At 43.0% G+C, this 22,941-nt stretch overlaps 1 long non-coding RNA gene across 1 annotated transcript; it reads left to right on the forward strand.

Annotated features, from left to right (window-relative positions):
- Positions 1-21,754: 21,754 nt before the first annotated feature.
- On the forward strand, positions 21,755-22,520 carry LOC145430961 (uncharacterized). The gene is made up of 2 exons (XR_013911319.1): positions 21,755-22,258; positions 22,342-22,520. It is a non-coding gene; the product is annotated as an uncharacterized LOC145430961 (long non-coding RNA).
- Positions 22,521-22,941: the final 421 nt, after the last annotated feature.

Below are 22,941 nucleotides of genomic sequence, written 5' to 3' on the forward strand. Positions count from 1 at the left end.
TCAGGTAGGAGTCCTTTTCCCATTTTCTTTCCATGAGATCACTAAAAAGCGTCTGGTAAGCTATCACAGGTTAAGAAGTGTTTTTCTGGGAAGCAGTACAAAACTGCCTGACACAAACAGGAAGGAACTGGGGAATAGTGATGGGTCGTTCGCGAACGAAATGGCTCTTAGAGCCGGCTCTTTGACGTGAACGACGCGAGCCGTCACGTGGGTTTTTTTTTTTTTTTCTCTTTCTCTCAGCCTCTCTCTCGCACTTTTTTCCCGCTTCACTCTGCACGCGAGCCTTGTGCTTTACGCTGGGCAGAGGGGGGAGGGGCGGTAGTTACACTCAGTAGCACAGGAACAGAGCCAGAGAGAGAGAAAGAGAGGCAGGGACAACAACATTAGAAAGGTATAGTAATCATCCACAACTATTTTCGGTTGCAGATGATAAAGGATTGAGAAAGTTTATTCATGCAGGTCCATATGACAGAGAATATGCATGTTCTTTTAGTTTTCATATTATAATTTATATTTAATTGTGTTGTGGTTTGCAGTGTTTTGTGTTCTTTTCACTTTAAATTTGTGAAAGGAAAAAGCTGAAAATTTAAATAGTTAAAACTTGAAATGTGAATAGTTGATTTTTGTATTATATGATTTATTTATTACATTTTATGTGGAGTGAATAAGTATATTTACGGTGGCCCCTAGAGACAAAGCACATACAAACTCCAAAACACGTACAAACTCCGAAGCACGTAAAAACACGTACAAACTCCGAAGCACGTAAAAACACGTACAAACTCCGAAGCACGTAAAAACTCAGAAGCATATAAAAACTCAAAACACGTACAAAAGACAACAGAAGTGCTCCAGGATGCTGGGCGCAGTGTTGAGCCTTTGTTATCTTGTGGCTACACAAGCCAGCAAGTACCAACGACCGGATTTGGTGTGTGGTAATAACAGGTAAATGAACTTTTTTTTTTTTTTAAATTATTTGAAAAAAAAAAAAAAAAAAAATTATATATATATATATATATATATATATATATATATATATGAGTGCCTATGTATAAATACACAAACAATACACACATGCTTTCAATTGTGTAATTTAAGTGATCTAGTAGCTCTGCTTTGGAAGTTCAGTTCATGCTAGAAATGTGTTTTGGAGTTTGTACGTGTTTTGTCTCTAGGGGCCACCGCATATATTTATATATAAACATATATAAATAAAACCACTTGTTTTTACGTTAGTAATTCCTTTTGTGCATAATTTTATATTATTGTTAATAATAAATAAATTAAAGCAACAAAACAACCTGAAGAGCCGGTTCGGAGCTGAAAGAGCCGGCTCTTTTTAGTGAGCCGAACCGAAAGAGCCGGATCTCTAAAAAGAGCCGGAAATCCCATCACTACTGGGGAAGAAAATATTTAAATTGCTGGATTTAAGCAACACATACAGAAAACACAAGAACCTCGTTATCACTTTTGGAGATTTATTTACCTGGATGATTGCGAATGCATCAAGACGTCACTGGATTAGGTTTGAGGAGGCATGAGGAGAACATGAACTCTCCGCACAGAAAGGCCTGAGGCAGGATTTGAACCCAGGACCTCCTTGCTGTGCCTTGGAACAGTGCTAACCACCAAGCTGCCGGTCAATAACCAAAGGGCGGACTGAAGCCCAGAGACAGCTGCTGCTCATGTGGCCCTCCAGCAGCATTCACCCTACACAGAGAGAGCCTGCAAGAGAGTGAGGGACTGGGGGAGTGAGAGAGAGGAGGAGAGAGAAAGACAGTGCCTGTCGGGGCCGTGACAAACACACAAGTTCAATTACAACATTTGGACATTTGATGAGCTGTGTCACTTTGTCTTGTTTGTGTGTTGATTTTATTTGAGCCTGAGTTCATATGACCTCATTATGTGGCTCAGAGCTTTATCATTTGACTTAAAAAATATTTTTCACAGCTTTAAAACTTGCCTGTGGCTTCTTGTTGTTTTCCTGCTCAGCTGCTGGTTACAGCTTAGCTGCAGGGAGGTTTCAGTGGTGCAACGCTGCATAGCTTCTTCTTTTTCCAGTCCTGGCCACAAATCGAATTACTTTCTGTTGTATGTTGTAGAGGAAATGCAAAGTGCTTAAATTACCAGCAATTTCCCACAGTGCTTTGTAATTTTCAACTTTTGCTTCAATCTCATTCACTCAGCCTCTTATTTGATGTATGGGGCAGAAACCCTCCACTGTAGCTTGCTGAATTAAATTAAGATTTCTCAGGATAGATGCCCGCTTTTTGCATCTACATTTTGATGACAAACGTGGGCAGCAGTGACCTTTAAACAAAAATTAAATAAAGCACATTGCTTAATTTAAATAGAAATGCTTTTTGAAGAGCTCATGAGCAAAATACGCAGGTTTTCAAATGAAAAGAAGAAAGACTGAATAAACAAACAGCCAGCCACTGTACGCCTGAGCCAAACAAACTTGAAGAAATGAAGCTCAGAAGGCAGCACCGCTTAATAATTAACGTTGCCATATACGTTTAAGGTTACATGTGTGCTTTTTGGTGGTGGCTTGTAAAAAAAAAACAAAAAAAAAAAACGAGGAATTAACTTGGTAAATCACCGTTGATGCTGAGCTGCGAGGCTGTTTTTCCAATCTGCACCTAATAACACAGGGCTGGACCAGCTCTGATTTGACTTTGCGTTTTATAATGGAAGCACTGAGGCTAATGCTGCTGTGCATTAGGCCAAGAGAATAAGTGACCAGCCTGAAAAGCTTTTGTGTTGCCACATTATTAATATGGTTTCATCAACACCTCCACTGACGCATTGAAGCTGGGGGGGCATTATCAGGGATAACGAAACGTGTTAATAAGAGTCTGCGGTATTGTGCTGCTGATAATTCTAATGTTCCCATTTCATTTGATGAGTTTCCTCAGAGAAAATGAATGTAATTTTAACATTTGTCCTGAAATGTCCTCAGATCTGAAAAAAAAGAAAAAAAAAAAAAAAAAGAGCTGCATAATCACCTTGAGAGTGCTGCTGACAATGACAAACGTAGTTATTTCATGATGTTTTGTCGTTGTAATGTACTAGGACAGAGGCTTGCTAAATTTGAACATGCTGAAGTACCGTTACTGTACTCTTGAAATCTGCGCTTGTGCTCTCAGGGTCTGCAGTCAATACTGCAAGTTAAAAACACATAATGAGGCAAAAACAATGATCCATTTCCCCATATGGCTCATTAAGGTTGAAATCCAAAGAGTTTCCACAGTTCTCCAGAAGCATAAGTAGCTGGAAACTGACATATGCATGTTTGACTCCAGTCGCGCACCAGACAGCTGTTTCTGGGAAACTACATGGAACTCAAGAGGCAAGTATTAATAAATATATCAGGCAGAGAGGGGAGTTAAAGGTACTGGAAGTGCATTTCTATTAAGTCCTGTCAGCAGCACTTGAATTATCAGACTGTAAAGATGTTCAGTAGAGCAGCATGGGGGCCTGGTTTAAAGTGTCGTTATAGATTCATACATACTCTTTACAACCCTTAAAATCTGACTAATAGAGGCGCACAGGCTGTAATATGGGAAGATCGAGCACACTGTTTATTAAATGGCAACTTAAAAATGGAAAAATGTACTGGTAGCAAGACGCAGAGTGGCCAGAGACAACTCTTCACTCATATTAATTAAAATGTACCTCAAGCTACGGTTTAATGAAGTACCTTGTGAAATACAAGTAGCCTGTATAATGTGAAGTTGTGAAGTTTGACCATGAACAAGGCTTTCGCCCCAGCACCCAGAATCTTAGATCCTAAAAAAGCGCTGCAAACAATAAGCTCATTAAAACACAGTATGTTTTGCATGTTGTCGCTCAGCAGGAGCTATTTGAAAACAGAAAATAATAAACAGCAACCAGAGGAACCAAGGTTTAAGTTGTCATTAGGTCTGTACACCGTAACCACGCTCCAACATAAAAAACAAAAACAGGCCACTGACATTTTTCCCTCCTCATCTTTTCTGACTGTTTTTCCCCCACTAGTGTTGCATTTGGCAAGGGTCAGAGTCACTAATGGTAGCATGAGGGGATACATGGACCTCCTAGAGGCTGCACAGTAGTCCAACTCCTGCAGGATGGCCATGTCTAGAAAGTTTGGTGTCTCCTAGCACAGTCTCAGAAGCATGGAGACTGGCTGTTACACTCGGAGAGCTGGACAGGACTTTAGACAGCACTTACCAATTATCAGGGCCAGTATCTGCTGTTTTGTGCAAGGAGGAAGAGGATGAACACTGCCAGTGCCCTACAAAAAGACCTCCAATAGGCCACTGGTGTGAATGCCTCTGACCAAACAATCAGAAACAGATTTCATGAGGGTGGTGTGGAGGTTCAACATCGTCCAGTGGGCCCTGTGTTCACTGCCCAGCACCATAACGCATGGATGGGATTTGCTATGGAATACCAGCATTGGCTGGTCCACCACTGGTGCCCTGCGATGACTTGAGAAATCATATCCATGGGGGGAGGCATCTACAGGCTAAGCAACAACACCCTGACTGTCATTAGGGTGGTGCACGCTGGTGCAGTGGGTCTAGGGTTCTTGGTAAATGATCTTGTATGACGAGAGTATGCAGGAAGTTTTTGGAGGATGCAGGAATTGATACCATTGACCTGTCCCTATGCTTGCCTAACCTGACCAGAGGTGCCAGGTTAGGCCAGTTTTAGTCTATCCTTGGGCTGCCACAAACGATTATTTTGATAGTCGACTAGTCACCGATTATTTTTGCGATTAGTCGACTAATCAGATCATGCATCCATTGAACGTACAACCTACAGCTTATTGCACCAGCATGCATCTGCTCTTATATAACTATTAGCTTACAGCTTTAAGTGTTTAAGGTATGTGCTAACTAAAAATAAAGACAAGATGATAGTTTACTAAATTTTAATGAAATTTGCAGATTGTTTCGGTTTAATAAACTCCTTGCTATCTAAAATATAACAGGACACCGGAGTATATTCTCGAGCATCTCACACTTCTGATAATCAGTTGTCTGCTTGACGTTTATTCAGCTGTGTAAAAACTATAACTTTAATCTCAGCCAAACAGATTTACTCAGGAACAAATAAAATACTAAAAAAAAAGCCAAACAATAACATTTTTAAGTTATCTAAGTGACTTATGTTTCACCTGAGTAGTGAAAGACGGCGGTGGGTTTGAAAACGATTTGCTGGGAGTCCGGTGTTCTCACGGGCTCTAGTGAGCCTTGCCCCCGGCTAGCTATCAAGCTAGTGGGTAACAGACGTCTCCGAAAACGTCGGAGCGCTTTTAAAAATATGTGGTGTCTTGATAAACTGAGCCGATATTTGAGGTTTACACAGCTACATTCTCGCCTAAAAATATGTTAAATGTTTATTTTGTGACCCAGAAAGAATAATAAGAGTAATATTAAAACTAACTAGCTGCCGCCATTGTTGTAAACTGAGCTGGGCTGTGCTATGAATTCTGGGACACAGCTACTTCTTCGGGGTTTAACAGCAGCTGGCATCCTTGTACATGCAGTGCTACCATCTTCTGTTTCAGTCCGTTATTACACTCTTAAATCCTACTATTTATTCCTGTGTCTTTTGTGATCTTACAAAGCTTCAAACGATGCGTCGACTATTAAATTAGTCGTCGACGATTTTGATAGTCGACGTAATCGTGACTAGTCGACTAATCGTGGCAGCCCTAATCTATCCAATACTGCCAGGTTGCAGAGTGTCCACGAGCTCAGTGATACCCTGGTCCAGATGGGGAAATCCCACCAAGACACCACCCATTTTAAATTGCTGCAATAACATTTTGCAGAATGGGCAAGCCTGCAGTATTTTCCACTTTGATTAACCATTACCAGTATAGCTATCCAGCCTGATTTCATTTTCCCCTATTAAAATCTGATGTGTTTTCAAAGTGTTGCTTTAATTTTATGAGCAGTATATTATGATTGCTTATGGGATATCGCTCATGATTTGCTTCACTTCAGGATGATGCTTGTAAGGATTCAGCGTGTGGCTCAGGGACAAATCAGTGGGCCTTGAGCCAGTGCTACAGGTGGCCTAGTCACACTGCTGCCTTTGAAAGTCTACCCGCAGGGCTGTCAGACAAAAACCCAATTTGAGCCCCATTTCTGTCATATGTAACCCTCCTACAACCTCATAATCCTTTGTCCGAGTTCTATATGAAACTGATAAATCAGAGCGAACTACGTCAGCCACGGTGAGACAAATCAGGGTGATGGTTTTGTTAAACGTATTGTCTGGATTACTTTTTCTTGACCTCGGGTTGTCGAGCTGACAAGCCACCTAAAGTCAAGAAAGAACAGAGGACTAAAAATGCCAGCACTTAAAGGTCACAGATATGATGTTTGAAATGTAGCAGCTGAATAACGCTTTCTTTTGTCCCTCCCTTTTGCTCGGTGCTGAATGATGTCAGCTTTGCCAAACGTCTTCTTCTCTTCTAAAGTTTCAACAAACTCTTAAATGATCGATGCATGTAAATCAGCAGCAGATTGCAGAAACAGATTCGACACAGAAAGGAAAACTGCTTAAAATGGATTTCAGGAGTGAGGATGGACTCAAAGTAATCACGATCAGCAGGATATTTGGAGCAACATAATAGCATCATTATGTTATTTTAGTGCAATTTGGCAATGCGGTTGGCCAAATACAGAGATGATTATGAAGTCTTAAAAGCAAGAGGATGTGAGAGAGAGATGGCTAATTTCTGAACATGTTCAAATTTTGGGACAAACATCTTTATTGGATTCATTTGGTGTATCATGGAGTGTTCCCTGACACTCAGTTTTTAAATTTAATTAAACTGTGCCAGAATAAATTGTATGTCTTAAAAATCTCTGGAACATTTTAAATGGTTAAGTTGCGACACAACTTAATTCAAGTATAAGCATTACAAGGTGTTTGCTCCAGGACGAATCCAGGAGGCTGGGTCAGAGGTGCCTCCATCTTTTCGGTGGAAGATGTTTGATTAATTATGGACCACCTACAATCATCTACAGCTGCAACGGTGCGTTTGTGGATAACACAGTTTAACACTGTATGTGGATTAAATGTTTTTGTACATCTTTTTTTTTGAAATTTCAATTAATAAATGATAATGTCCTCAAATTACAACCGTAAAAGCGGCTGTTAGCAGCAGTAACTTGAAGTTATTATTTTCCGTATGACTTTCAGTCTCACACTCTTCCTTACAACAGCTCAATGAGGTTTGCAGGGATTTCAATCCGGTTGAGGTCTGGACTTTGACTTAGTCACTGCAACACCTTCCTTTTTCATCGATTGTGGTCGACTCAACGACTAAAAGGTGTACAGGTCCTGTGGCTGCAGAACAAGCCCAAATCATAACCCCACTGTGCTTGAAAGCTGCTACAAGGCATTTGTGCTGATGCGCCGTGTTTGGTTTTCTCCAAACTTGGTGCTGTGTGTTATGGCCAAACAGCTCCACTTTGGTCTCGCCTGTTCAAAGGACATTGTTCCAAAAGTCTGTTTGTTCGAGGTTGGTCATTGCAAATCTAAGCTGTGCTGCCTTTTTCTTTTTTAGAGAGATAGAAAAGGCTTTTTTCTGGTAACCCATTCTAAACAAGCCATACTTGTTCAGTCTTTTTCAAATTGTACTGTCATCAACTTTAACATTTAGCATACTAACAGCAGCCTGCAGAGTCGGTTTTTACGATTCTACAGTCTCTGAACATTGCAGTCTCTCTCCTTGAGCCACATTTGCTTTTAATCGCAGCATTGTGTTAACACACACCTTACGTGAAAGCTCTGGCTCAGCAAACTGCCAGAACCTTTATAGAGAGACTCACACTTGCTGATGATCAGTTAATCAAGTGCATTTGATTGGCAGCACCTGACTGCCACCTATCCTCTTTGGGTCAAATTTACTAAACGGGGAAAAACAGCCTCAAATAGCTCTCACAGGTGTGGTTGGACTTACGGCTCATTTAGAGAAGTTGTGCTGTTTTCTAATCGTAGGTGCACTCAGTTCATTTCAATCTCAAGTGCAAAAAAAGAAGTTTGGGAGTTTTTTTGTTTTTTAAAATTAAATTATGGCCCTTAATTGCTATGGAAGCAGTATGGGTGTACTTCACAGTGCTGAACAGGAACCCGTGAAAAATGGTTTCACATGACTTTATTAGACTATTGGTGGGAGAGAATAATATATGTGTGCGTGCTATCAAATGTCCACTGAAGCACAGTGGAAATGATGAACAAAGAACATTCTCTGAGTTTCTGTACATGAACCACGATCAACTAATGTAGAGTTTTTTTTAATTAGTGTGAATGCTTGAAAAGCATTCACAGTATTGTTGTTGTAATCTTTATTATTATTATTATTATTATATTTTATTCTGTATTCCGTACGTTTTTTGTAATCCTACTCCTTCAAAACCGTTCAACTTAGAAAAACCATTCCAACACCGTTAGATTCCTATTCTTTTGGACAACACTGCTTCCATTTTTCATATTTTTAACATTTATATTTTTAATTTTATTCAACTTTATTCAACAAAAATTTATAATGTATTTCAATGGGGAGACCCTTCAAATCCTCATTCAACTTACTCATTTTTAAACTCTTACTACTTCCACATACATTGACATAGAGCCACCATTCAAACTTTAAAACGAAGACAAGACATTCAACTATTCAACTTGCATTTATCTTTTCAATATCTATTATACTTTTTCTTCAGTTCCAGTTTAAGTTTCATGATGTTTTTTCACCCGTTTCAGAGTTTATAATGGGTGTGTATGGGACGGAATGTTGGGGCTAGAGTGAGGCAGCTCAACTGCTAGAGTGAGAGGAGCAAAAAAAATAATCTTAAAATCTTTTTTAAAACTGCTGCTGTGTCCGCAGCGTTTGCTCTACAGGTATGATTTTACCCTCAAAACGTAGCCATGGCTGTCCTCTTTCATCCAATGTGTTTACTATTGTACTAGGTGTTATGGTTCTTTCATAAATGTCACCAATGCACAGCCTCCTCCCTCCAACTCTTCCATAGACTCTAATGTTAAAATGGCTCAGAAGGTTCGTTTGAAAATCAGAAGAGCATGGTGTCTTTCCACTGTCACCACGTCCATATAATAAACTCCACAGACATGAAAACTGAGAATTTGGTAGACTAGACATTGCTGTCGCTCACAGTGAAAGAATTTTGTCAATACGACTTTTACTTTTCATTTGGGAACGATTTGTTTCGGCCTGACTTTTCTGTTCATTTTAAGCAGCAAAAGTGAGGTGCATGTCTGTGTACGTGTGTATGGAGCCATTGGGTGCGGTCACTATAGCAACCAGGCTCACACCTGCCTGCTTAACGAGCTCTGCCTGCCACTGTACCAAGATTCATCTTAAGCACTTCTCTTTCAACTGCTGCTGTGTCCACAGTGTTACAGCCATCATTTTACCCTCAAATTGTCGCCATTATTGTTCTCTTTCCAACACCGTATCTTTCAAAGCTCAGGCATTTAAACTTTTTAAACTGTGTGGGTCCAAGTGGAGGGATCACATTTTAGTCATTCAGTGATTCAAAGAATATGACCTTTTAATATTCTTTCAGATGTTTTCTGACTCTAAATGTTCTTTTCTCATTTCTTAGGTTTTTCTAATTTACAATTAAAACATTTTCAGCTTTTTTCCAACTTCTTCTTCTGTGTAACCTTCAGCTTTTAGCAGTTCAGCACTTTTGTTTTCAGGTTAAATTCGGGGTTTTTTTTTTATCTCATTCAAAATTTTTAACTTAAATTCAGTAATTATTTCATTTCAATGCATACATTCAGATTCAAGCATTCACACTGCAGTTTCTTCAGAAAATGCACTTTCTAGTTATCAAATGAATTTCTAGGTAATCTAACAGTACTGCAACATAACATCTTTTTTTTAAAAAATCAAAATCTCTTTTTCATCTAGTTCACCTGTTGAGGGAAAGCCGAACAATGTGACTCTCCAGAGCACAAAGAAGTGTCCCCACCCTTTCAAAAATACTGTCTGATCTCAGGAGGGGAAGCGGAGGAGAAAAGATCATTCCCTTGTGAAATACTCTTTGAAGTTGCAACAAAAGCATAAAGCAGAGGCCTCTCGGGAACCTCCACTGCACAGTCATACACGTTCATTTTTTTTACTACTTTTCAGCCAGAATACAGACAGGATGAAATATACAATGTCCCTTTTCACCTGACTCATAATTTAACTTTGCGTCCCCTCTGGGTTTTGAAGTACAGTCGTTATTTTTGCTCTTGAAAGGAAACCTTAAATCGGGTCAAAATGGGCAGTGATGGGGTTATAAGTCACATTTTGAAGTGCCACAGACAAAAAGAAAGTCATGATGGCTTCTTGGAGGCTGCAATGAGTTCTTTTTGATCTAGTCTTGAAAATGTGAAATCCTCTTCTGTACAGTGTTTCTTTCTAAAAGCCCAGCTGCTCCAACAATTAAATCTAAACATGGAGTCGACACATCAGCTGCATCTGCTTCTGATCAACGGAGGCTTTGGCTCCAGTAGTCCTGACTCTTATCTCAAATGGTACAGGGAGCTGTTAATGGCCAGAGAGTGCTTCTGACGGAATAATGATAGGATGCTGAGCGACTGTGACCAGAAAGGGTGAAAGCATCTGAATACAGTAGGGAGACATTAAAAGACTGAAAAAGGTGACATCAAAACTCGAAATTCAACTAAGATGTTAGAAAAGAGGTTTGCAAAATAGAATCCAAAGCTGGGGATGTGGCATTTTTGCTTCCACTTTAAATGTCAAAGAACATTTAAAGATCATACAGCTGAGCAAATTTTAGTTGTAAAACGTATGTTTGTCATACACATGTAGGGCATGAAATGCTAGCTTAACTAACTTACTTGTACACTCCTTCTGTTCTAACCTCAAATGAAGCCAATGCATGAGTGCCAAAAACTGTGTGCCCCATTTTAAAATGACTGTCTTAGTTAACACATTCAGTTTGCATGTGATAGATGCACAACTGATATTAAGGGGCTCGAAATGTGCAAAGAAAACATCCCCCACAACATTACACCACCTTCTGGTAATCCTGTGCCTCAGTTTACAACAAGCAGATGAACAGATGTACCTAATGAAGTTGACTTCTCAGTTGGGGCTTTTAGCGTTGGTTCCTGTAATGCAAGTGAATCATATTTGATACAGATTCAGATGGTTTTTTGACACCACTACAGGGAGTGCAGAATTATTAGGCAAATGAGTATTTTGTCCACATCATCCTCTTCATGCATGTTGTCTTACTCCAAGCTGTATAGGCTCGAAAGCCTACTACCAATTAAGCATATTAGGTGATGTGCAACTCTGTAATGAGAAGGGGTGTGGTCTAATGACATCAACACCCTATATCAGGTGTGCATAATTATTAGGCAACTTCCTTTCCTTTGGCAAAATGGGTCAAAAGAAGGACTTGACAGGCTCAGAAAAGTCAAAAATAGTGAGATATCTTGCAGAGGGATGCAGCAGTCTCAAAATTGCAAAGCTTCTGAAGCGTGATCATCGAACAATCAAGCGTTTCATTCAAAATAGTCAACAGGGTCGCAAGAAGCGTGTGGAAAAACCAAGGCGCAAAATAACTGCCCATGAACTGAGAAAAAGTCAAGCGTGCAGCTGCCAAGATGCCACTTGCCACCAGTTTGGCCATATTTCAGAGCTGCAACATCACTAGAGTGCCTAAGCACAAGGTGTGCAATACTCATAGACATGACCAAGGTAAGAAAGGCTGAAAGACGACCACCACTGAACAAGACACACAAGCTGAAACGTCAAGACTGGGCCAAGAAATATCTCAAGACTGGTTTTTCTAAGGTTTTATGGACTGATGAAATGAGAGTGAGTCTTGATGGGCCAGATGGATGGGCCCGTGGCTGGATTGGTAAAGGGCAGAGAGCTCCAGTCCGACTCAGACGCCAGCAAGGTGGAGGTGGAGTACTGGTTTGGGCTGCTATCATCAAAGATGAGCTTGTGGGGCCTTTTCGGGTTGAGGATGGAGTCAAGCTCAACTCCCAGTCCTACTGCCAGTTTCTGGAAGACACCTTCTTCAAGCAGTGGTACAGGAAGAAGTCTGCATCCTTCAAGAAAAACATGATTTTCATGCAGGACAATGCTCCATCACACGCGTCCAAGTACTCCACAGCGTGGCTGGCAAGAAAGGGTATAAAAGAAGAAAAACTAATGACATGGCCTCCTTGTTCACCTGATCTGAACCCCATTGAGAACCTGTGGTCCATCATCAAATGTGAGATTTACAAGGAGGAAAAACAGTACACCTCTCTGAACAGTGTCTGGGAGGCTGTGGTTGCTGCTGCACGCAATGTTGATGGTGAACAGATCAAAACACTGACAGAATCCATGGATGGCAGGCTTTTGAGTGTCCTTGCAAAGAAAGGTGGCTATATTGGTCGCTGATTTGTTTTGTTTTTGAATGTCAGAAATGTATATTTGTGAATGTGGAGATGTTATATTGGTGTCACTGGTAAAAATTAATAATTGAAATGGGTATATATTTGTTTTTTGTTAAGTTGCCTAATAATTATGCACAGTAATAGTCACCTGCACACACAGATATCCCCCTAAAATAGGTAAAACTAAAAACAAACTAAAAACTACTTCCAAAAACATTCAGCTTTGATATTAATGAGTTTTTTGGGTTCATTGAGAACATGGTTGTTGTTCAATAATAAAATTATTCCTCAAAAATACAACTTGCCTAATAATTCTGCACTCCCTGTATATCGTCACCATTGTGACTTTTAACAACCTAAAAAAACACCTAAAAAAACTAAATAAATTGCACAAAAATATCAACTGTCTCAAAAATGATCCAAGTTAACAATATCTATCCTTTTAAAAACACACACACACACACACACACACACACACACACACACATATATATATATATATATATATATATATATATATATATATATATATATATATATATATATATATATATATATATATTATTGCCAAATAATATATATTTGGCAAAATATATATTATTTGGCAACAAAAGGTGTTTGTTGAACCTTTTGCCAAAGGTTCAACAAACACTCCAGTTTCAAAATCTTTAAGAAAAATTTTTTCTGGCAATTATTTCAAGGTTCAGGTTACATGGTTAATACTGTTAGGCTGTCTGACAGATAATGGATTGCTGTGTGGTTAATTGCGCTAACATCCTGTCAAAGAAGTATATGCTCCAGTTCCTGGGAGGGAGAAATTCTAACATTACTTCATGTATGTTAGACAAGTTGCTTGTTAGCTGACAACTTATAATTCATCACTCTTGTCTGTGGTTGAATCAACTCTTCATCCGCCCTGATTGGGGGAAAAATTGATTTGAGGACGCAGGACAACAGAAACTACGTGATGTGTTTTAACTACAGGGCTCTGAAGCTGTGATTCATCACCATGCATTTTTAATATGTAGTTTGATATAAGTCATAAAAGAGAACAACCAGTGAAAAATCTCTCTTCATTTCAGAGGTTTTAATTTTGAAGAAGTAGCAATATATAGCCCATAAAGTGAAATGAAATGCTTGTCAAATTGAGATTAGTTGGCTCTTTCCATCAACTCATATCATGCTTCCTGCTGGAGAAATGAGCCGGTGTACCTCCTGCCTTTATTGAGGCTTTCTGTGACTGAGGAGAAAGTAATTAATGTTAATCCTTAAAGGCTGCCAATATAACAACGCTCAAACTGATGCTATGGTGAAGCTGATTACTATAATATAGAGCTTTAAAAATCTTTGTGTGAGGGAACTTCAGACGAAGCAGATTTTATTAGTGTAAAATTCATGGTTCACCTTTGGGTTTGACAGAACTGGTCACAACAGATCAGCAGGTTATGGCATGACATGAAAAAACAGCCTCTTAGTTAACCTTTCATGATCTGTGAAACTTATCAGTTACATTGATTGTTGGTTTTTGTGAATTATGGTGTATCATCGTGATCGTAAGATGGTTTTATCTACAGCGCTGAGAAAAAGTATTTGAACCCCTTCCTGATGCCTTAGTTTTTTGCTTATTTGCTACATATTAGCCCCCCTCATGTGTCATCGTCCTAGTTCTTTGCATTTTAAGTCTGTTCTGGACTTTTGTTTCATTTCTTTGAAATTATGAGACACTTATATTCAAGCTCTTGGGTGCCTTTGTGTTTTGTTATTTGTATTTCTAGGTCTTGTGTTAGTTCCCTTTTTGTGTCCAGTCTGTCCTAGCTTTGTACCTCGGCTGTGTATTCAATGTCTCTCGTGTTATATCATAACGCGTTTTGTCTTGTCGGTCATGTCCATGTCTGTCTGGTCTCTCCCTGTTCCTTGTACCTCAAGGTTCAACAGGGCATCTTGGGTTATGCAGCAGTGATCCAAAACACACCAGCAAGTCCACTTCTGAAAGGCTAAAAAAGAAAAACGCAATGGAGGTTTTGAAGTACCCAGTCTTAATCTGGACTTAAATTGAGATGCTTTGACATGACTTTAAACAGGCCGTTCATGCTTCCAACATGAACGGCGTACAAAGAAGAGTGGGCCACAATTCCCTCCTGTGTCCACAGCAATGTCTAAGAAATCAGAAAGGGGGCAAATACTTTTTCATAGCACTGTGAGTTACTTTGAGTATTCAACTGAAGCCATGGTTACTTCTGACACTAAAAAACACCAACATGGTGACAGCAAAAATTCCAAAATCTCAGGGTGATGTCAGAATGGCTACATCCATCTTTTATATACAGGTTACGATGAGGCAGTAAAAGTGAGTGCACCTTTGCACATGTGCATTACATTCACTGACAGCTAGTGTCCTATTATAATATATCAACACATAGTGACCGCACTGAAGGCAGCTAAAACACCAGCTACTGCTCTTTAGCGGGTTCAAATCGTGTAGTTCTCTGCATTCCTGACACTAGTAAATGTGTAAACTAGCAACTGTAAACTAACACAAAATTGACTTTAGCAACATGAACACAAGTTTGCTGAAGAGATACAGAAAGTGAACAGACACTTTTGAACACAGACGTCCTTCAGTCATGCCGAGCCCGCTACAACCTCCAATTACAAGTAAAAGTTATCATATAAGATCTTTGAAGTCGTCCTTTTGGACTCCTTCTAGATAGCGCCTTATCATCTTGTGTTCTTCCTCATTAACTACCTCGAGCTGTCGTTCTGATCCAGCAGAATGCCACTTAATGCACAAAAGCACTTTAGAGCCACTGAATGCATCACAGAATCAACTTTCGCTGAGCCATTCAGAATAAGGAGAAACCTGAAATAATCAAGGGCATGACTGGCCTTTGCCCAACACAGCTGGATTGCTATCGTCATGTGCCGGGGCAGATCAAAGGATTTCTCATTTTGACGCCACAGACTTCTTGCACCACTCATCGCCTTTCACTAAGGCACCGGTTGAAATCAATGATCAAGGAAACGCCCTCAGGGACTTTGATTGCAGTGCCTCTATGTTTTCAATGAGAGCCCAGTGAACTGATGGAGAATACTGTTATTTAGTCACAGAAGCACAAATGTTTTAGTGCAGATCAGTTCACAGAACTAGCAAATATTGAGTAAATGCATTGTACTGAGAATTTAGAATGATGACTTATAGCTTTGCACAGCTACAAACAGGCCCTTTACAATTAAGTGGTGAGAAAACATTTCCTGCCTGACTCATTTTTGTCTGTTCCCACCATTTCTGAACAAGCTGCACTCAGTTTTTGCATGAAAACACATCTTTCATCATTTCAGGCTGCTGCGGTGCTTTGTGTTAAATATTACACACAACAAACGATGTTAAACCTGGTACAAACATCATGTTCTTGGAGTCAGTGGGGGAAAAAAAATCCATAATCACCTTTCAGCCTATTGTAATTTAAGCCCAGTAGAAGTAATCAGACTCAGGCTTTAGAAATTGTAGCAGTGATGGAAGACTTGCCAGGCAGGAGAAAAAGAGGAGAGCAGAGAGAAAATTCATGGATGCGGTGAAGGAGGATGTGCAGAGGGTTGGTGTAACAAAGGAGGATGCTGGGATAGGGATGGAGGCAGATGATCCACTGTTAATTTTGACAGCAAATTAAATCTAAAGTTGAGTCAGTGGACTAAAAAACAAAGAGTAAAAGTTTAGTGCGTATTACCGGTGAAAGTTTCTCCACACAGTTCACAAAGCATCGCATTTTCCTTGACATCCAATGCGAAACATGTCCACATGTCTGCTCTTCTCTTCCTCCCAAGCACTCACATTTTGTTGTCTTTTCATGACAAACAGGAAGCATGGAACCCCTCCCCCAACCCCCCCCTACCTGTTTGTCAGGGCAGATCAATTTGTGCACGTTTTGCCCAAATACTGTGTTTTCTACAGTCATTAGGTGAACCCAACTGCAGTAGGAGATTCAAAGTGATCCAATCAAAAGCAAATGTTTTCCCGCCTTTCTGCATCCTTAGTTCTGATTGGATCTCCTCCCTCTGTGTCTTTAGACGTGGATTAAAGTGTCAATACATTTCATCATAGTTTTTGTCATCATGCGTTAGTTTTTATTAAGTTATTGTCTCTTTTGAATGAGAGATATTCTTCCTTCATGGCTTTTCCTCATATATATATATCCTTTCATTTGTGTTTCAGGTGGCGAGCCCGCCTAGAATTATCTGTCAAGCAGTTGGATTGAGCAGGTGGAGACTGCATGTAAAATATCAAAACGACAGAAAACACACCAAACAATAAAAATATTTCCACCAGATGGCTATAAAGGTACGACACCTGGCATTCAAAGTGTGCAGATTGTTGTGGGGAAACATCACCGCAGTAATGCTGACAGATTTGCGTATATTCTCCAATATTCGCTTTCCTTTAATGCTGTTTTAGATCTTAACTAACATCTAATTTTACAACTTTTCAGACGCTAAGTGCTCCACAATGCTCACCAGCTGGTTAATACTCTCTGTCATTTGGTGCACAGCAGGTAGCACACAGTTTTGCTTTTTAGCAGCAACGAGCTGCTGTCTGCGGTGAGGATGAAGCAGAACAGTGAGGCTGACGTTCAGAAAACCAAACCAGTGAGCTCTGGGATGATTTAAAGAACTTTAGAGCTGGATGATAATTTTATACAAGGGATTTCCTTTGCATTAATCATCATGTGATCCATTACTAATATGAGAACGATAATTATAGCTGCTTTAATACACCTACAGAACACCTCCAGAGGTGTTTCATTTTCCCATGACTGGAGCTCTTAAGTGTAGTTCCGATTCACTCCAATTCATGCTTGGTAAAATACAAGGTATTTTTTTCATTGCAATTACCACGTCCACCGGTCATAGCTCACCTGTGTTCAGTTCTGTTGTATAAATTTGAAATGTTTCACCTTCATAAAAGTTAAGACCACAGAGTTTTTCATCAGTCATCGACACTTGGAAAAATTAGTTATTACGAGGTTAATTTAAGCACCACTACACTAAAAAAGAGCTGTAATAAGCTGTAATTACACTTAAACTGTCAGGGTCTTGGGACTGGGCGACCCAGGATCCCTGAGCAGTTATTTATTATTATTATTATTATTATTATTATTATTATTATTATTATTATTATTATTATTATATGTATTTTGTAGGGGTGCAACGATACACAAAATTCACGGTTCGGTTCGGTTCGATACTTTGGTGTCACGGTTCGATATTTTTTCGATACAAAAAAAATGTTCATGCATTTTTTATTTGTCATTTATTAAAATTATAAATATATATTTTAACTCAAAAGTACAGTTTTTAAATTTAACCCTAACCCTTGTGCGTGTTTTTTATTTTGACAGCGAATGCGCACCTGCGGACCACTTATGTGCAGCCCTGGTTATTTAGCTCATCATATTGCAGCCACAGAAATTCTTTTGTCCATGAAACCATAAAGCTGCACTTTCTTTTTGCCTCATAGTCTGATTTGTCATAACTTCTCCGTTTTGTGGTAAGCTTTTCTTTGGCTGTCACTTCTTCACCCTGACCTGTCTTATTTGGCTCAGCAGAACTGAAATGCTTTTACACACTCACTCACATAAGCTCAGCGATTCTCTGCGCGATCAACCTCTCACATGTTTAAGCTGCGGGAGATTTCACTTGTCATGTTTGCATAGTAAGCTAACGATTAATAAGACGATGTCAGAGGAATTGGTGCACAAATTATCATCACTCACAGATCAGTGCTGTCGCTCTCTATACACAGTTCGCGCGATTGCAAAGTGAAAGCAAAAAAACAAGCGCAAATTCAAACGTGACTTCAATATGTCACATATTGACAGTGGCTCACCGATGCCAATGACATAATTACCCAGCTACATTTCTGAAAGAATGCAAAAGCATTGACATATATTTTTCCTACAATAGCCCGACGGGCAGGGAAGAGATAGATTTTGGTAGCCCGACTGAAAAAATCGCTAGCTCCGGGACGTCGGGCTAGCGATATTGCGAGCCCTGTATCTGATTGAGGAATCACTCATCTTTGGAAAAGAGAGTTTATTACAGAGAAATGGCTCTTTCCAAAATAAAAGCTATACTATCCGCTTCTTCTGGGCTATATTCTCAGCAGCATAAGGAGAATCATGTGCTAACAGCTGTCTAAATGACTCGGCTAAAGTTAGTAGCATGCTTGTTGTATTTGTCTTTGCACTAGGATGATGTCGGCGTAAATGTGCAGTCATATTTGTTGTGTTCCCACTAGTGCTTTCAGGTTAATCTCGTTGAAATGACCTTAACGCCACAACACGGCAAATCTCCGTTAACGAGCTACCGCCGATCGCTCCGTGCATGGGGCTAGACGGCCAACACGTTAACGAGCTAACTGCACTAACACACTAGTTCACACCAATGTAATTGAGCATTGCATGGCACATCCAACATACTGTTTTACTTTAGTCCATGACTCGCTTACCTTCAGGGTCATACGTCACATGAAAACCAAAATAATTCCAAACGCCAGATCTGAATGAGGTTCAATTTGCCTGTTACAAGGAGAGCTTAACTTCTGTCTCGCTAGCTTGCCCTGCGCTCTTCCTTCTGACGATGCTGTCTGTGTTGAGCGCTCAGTGAATCTGCATTCGACTACTCCGCCTAGGCTGCACTGTCGAGCCTAGGCGGAGTAGTCGAATGCAGATTCACTGAGCGCTCAACACAGACAGCATCGTCAGAAGGAAAATTGATAAAATAAATTACAAATGTTGTATTGTTCGATACATATGCGTACCAAACCGAAAGCACTGTATCGAACGGTTCAATATCGATACGAATATCGTTGCACCCCTAGTATTTTGGTGTTGCTGCTGCTCTTCTCCATGCTTGTAGATGTGTGTGTGTGTGTGTGTGTACGTCTGCGGGTATGCTTGGAGGATGGAGCTCAGCCACCTGCAGGCCTGAGGGGTGTGGCCCTGTGGAAGGACTGGCCACACCCGAAGCCACACACCTGCCGCTGATCAGGGCTCGTCGGGGGAGCTACTTAGGAGAGTCTTGGAGCTCCCACCGACGCGGGATCATTGCATGAGACTCCACGTTAGTCGTCCTGTTACTGAGTTAGTGTGTGTGTATGTCCGCGTTGTATGTGTCCTGACGGCTGCGTCTTTTGTTTCCCGCAGGAGGAGCGTGGAAGACACGGGAGCAGCGAGCACCGGGGGGTGCTGACACGGGAGCGGAGAGCACAGAAACACGGACTATTCACGGGGAGACACGACACGGGAGTCTGGGAAAACACGGGGATTTATTGTTACGTTGTTTGGATTGTCACCATTGTAAATAAACACTGTCTATACATAGAGCACCGCGCCTGGGTCCTCCTTCCCCACTCCTTCCACGGTGTGCCATGCCATACCGTGACAGAATGATCCCGCCACGTATGGACCCAGCGGTCTCTGAGGAGAGGCTCAGGAGGGAGGTTATGGACAGGGTTTACAGACTCTGTGAGTTATGGTGGGAGAAGCCCGCGGAAGGTTTGCGTCGCGCCGTGGAGAGGCGGCTGCAGGAGACGCTTTGTAAATTTCCCTGGCTGGTTGACGACCTTAATCCTGTCGTCTTGGACTTCTTGCTTTCCACCCTCCACCTCCACTCTCCTCCTCAGCCTGCTCACCGGCCCGGACAGCTGGTGGATTCACAGCCTGAAACGTCGGCCCCGACGTCTACACGAAAACGACGTTCGCGCCGCCGGCGTTCCTCACCGCAGCCACACCCACGGACATCTCAAGAGCCGGCTGTGGTGAGTAGTACGGACAATTTTCCATTTCCCTCACCATCTGTGTTTGTGTCTGCAGTGGACGAGCTGACGACGCAGGTAACATCACCTTGGTCAGAGGTCACTACACCACCCGCTGCTTCACCATCTGCAGCTGTAACTCCGCCACCGTTTCGTCTGCCTGCAGCCACCATCCTGATTTCTTTTGCACTGCCAGCTGAGGAGCCCTGCGAGCCGGAGGAGCTCAGCGAGCCGGAGGAGCTCAGCAAGCAGGAGGAGCTCAGCGAGCTGGAGGAGCCCGCACCGCCAGCTGAGGAGCTCAGCGAGCCGGAGGGGCCCGCACCGCCAGCTGAGGAACTCAGCGTGCCGGAACAGCTCAGCGTGCCGGAGGAGCTAGGCGAGCTGGAGGGGCTCAGCGAGCCGGAGCAGCTCAGTGAGCCGGAGCAGCTCAGCAAGCAGGAGGAGCTCAGCGAGCCGGAGGAGCCCGCACCACCAGCTGAGGAGCTCAGCGAGCCGGAGGAGCCCGCACCGCCAGCTGAGGAGCTCAGCGAGCCGGAGGGGCCCGCACCGCCAGCTGAGGGGCTCAGCGAGCCGGAGCAGCTCAGCGAGCCGGAGCGGGAGCAGTTCGGCGAGCCGGAGGAGCTGGTCGAGCCGGAGGAGCTCGGCGAGCCTGTGGAGCCCGCGCTGCCACCGGAGGAGCTCGGAGGTCCGGAGAGACCCGCTCAGCCTGAACTGGAGGTCGACAAGTCTGACGGGTCATCACGTCTAGCGCGCCCTCCACGCCAGCTACGCCCAGCGCGTCTGCGTCAGCGACCGGCGCGTCATCGACCAGCGTGTCATCGGCCATGTACCACCCCTCGCCGTTGTTCACCGGAGCTGCACCGCCGCCACTGGATCCGGGGCAGGCCGCCTGGGGAGCAGCACCGCCGCCGTCGGACCCGGGGCAGGCCGCCGGAGGAGCAGCAGCGCCGCTACCGCCACAGGATCCCGGGCTGGCCGCCTGGGGAGCAGCACCGCCGCCACCGCCACTGGATCCCGGGCGGGCCGCCTGGGGAGCAGCACCACCGCCGTCGGACCCGGGGCAGGCCGCCGGAGGAGCAGCAGCGCCGCTACCGCCACTGGATCCCGGGCAGGCCGCCTGGGGAGCAGCGCCGCCGTTACTGGACCCGGGCTCGCCACCGGAGGGGCAGCAGTGCCGCCGCCACTGGAGCAGTGGCAGGCCCCCAGAACTGTTTTGCTGCTGCTGCCGGACCCGTGGCCGTCCGCCGGAGCTGCAACAGTGCCGCCGCTACTGGACCCGGGGCCCGCCACCGGAGGGGCAGCAGTGCAGCCGCCACTGGAGCAGTGGCAGGCCCCCAGAACTGTTTTGCTGCTGCTGCCGGACCCATGGCCGCCCGCCGGAGCTGCTACGTCGGCGCCGTTGGGCTCGAGGTAGGCCCCCTGAACCCCTTGAGACTGTTTGTGGCGTCTTTTCGGGGGGGGGGGGGGGGGGGGGGGGGGGTTTGCGCCGCTGCGGGATGCGCGGTCTGACTCTGGGACTGTGGGCTGGGTCGGTTTGTTATTTTGTTGTTTTTGCTTGTTTTGGTTCTGGCCCTCCGTCCTGGTCCCCCCGCCGCCCGCCCTGGGTTGGTTGTGCTGTTTTGATTTTGGTTTTGGGGTCGTCGGGAGCCGACCCTTAGAGGGGGGGTACTGTCAGGGTCTTGGGACTGGGCGACCCAGGATCCCTGAGCAGTTATTTATTATTATTATTATTATTATTATTATTATTATTATTATTATTATATGTATTTTGGTGTTGCTGCTGCTCTTCTCCATGCTTGTAGATGTGTGTGTGTGTGTGTGTACGTCTGCGGGTATGCTTGGAGGATGGAGCTCAGCCACCTGCAGGCCTGAGGGGTGTGGCCCTGTGGAAGGACTGGCCACACCCGAAGCCACACACCTGCCGCTGATCAGGGCTCGTCGGGGGAGCTACTTAGGAGAGTCTTGGAGCTCCCACCGACGCGGGATCATTGCATGAGACTCCACGTTAGTCGTCCTGTTACTGAGTTAGTGTGTGTGTATGCCCGCGTTGTATGTGTCCTGACGGCTGCGTCTTTTGTTTCCCGCAGGAGGAGCGTGGAAGACACGGGAGCAGCGAGCACCGGGGGGTGCTGACACGGGAGCGGAGAGCACAGAAACACGGACTATTCACGGGGAGACACGACACGGGAGTCTGGGAAAACACGGGGATTTATTGTTACGTTGTTTGGATTGTCACCATTGTAAATAAACACTGTCTATACATAGAGCACCGCGCCTGGGTCCTCCTTCCCCACTCCTTCCACGGTGTGCCATGCCATACTGTGACATAAACACATCTAGTATGTTTCACCAATAATCATTAAATATGTTTCATGTACTGAGGAGGGTTTAGATTATTGCTTGTACTTGTTTTTGTCATATATTTGCATTATTAATTTTCTTAAATATCACCTTACTGTTAATTAACTGGTAATTTCTCTTCTGAAATTGAGATATTTTAGACTTGTACAAATTCTACCTTCAAACGAATGCGTTTCCATTTGTTTTCCAACAGTAAATTAAGTGACTGGTTGGGTTCAATCCATCACCGTGAATAAGTAACAAAACCCCATTTTGCAGAGCAGCATCACAATGGTGTAATTAATCTGTTTTGAAAGGAGCCAGCCAGCTAAGAGCCATGACAAGAT

Source organism: Astatotilapia calliptera, chromosome 9, assembly GCF_964374335.1.
Source record: "Astatotilapia calliptera chromosome 9, fAstCal68.1, whole genome shotgun sequence".
In the NCBI taxonomy this organism is placed as follows: domain Eukaryota; kingdom Metazoa; phylum Chordata; class Actinopteri; order Cichliformes; family Cichlidae; genus Astatotilapia; species Astatotilapia calliptera.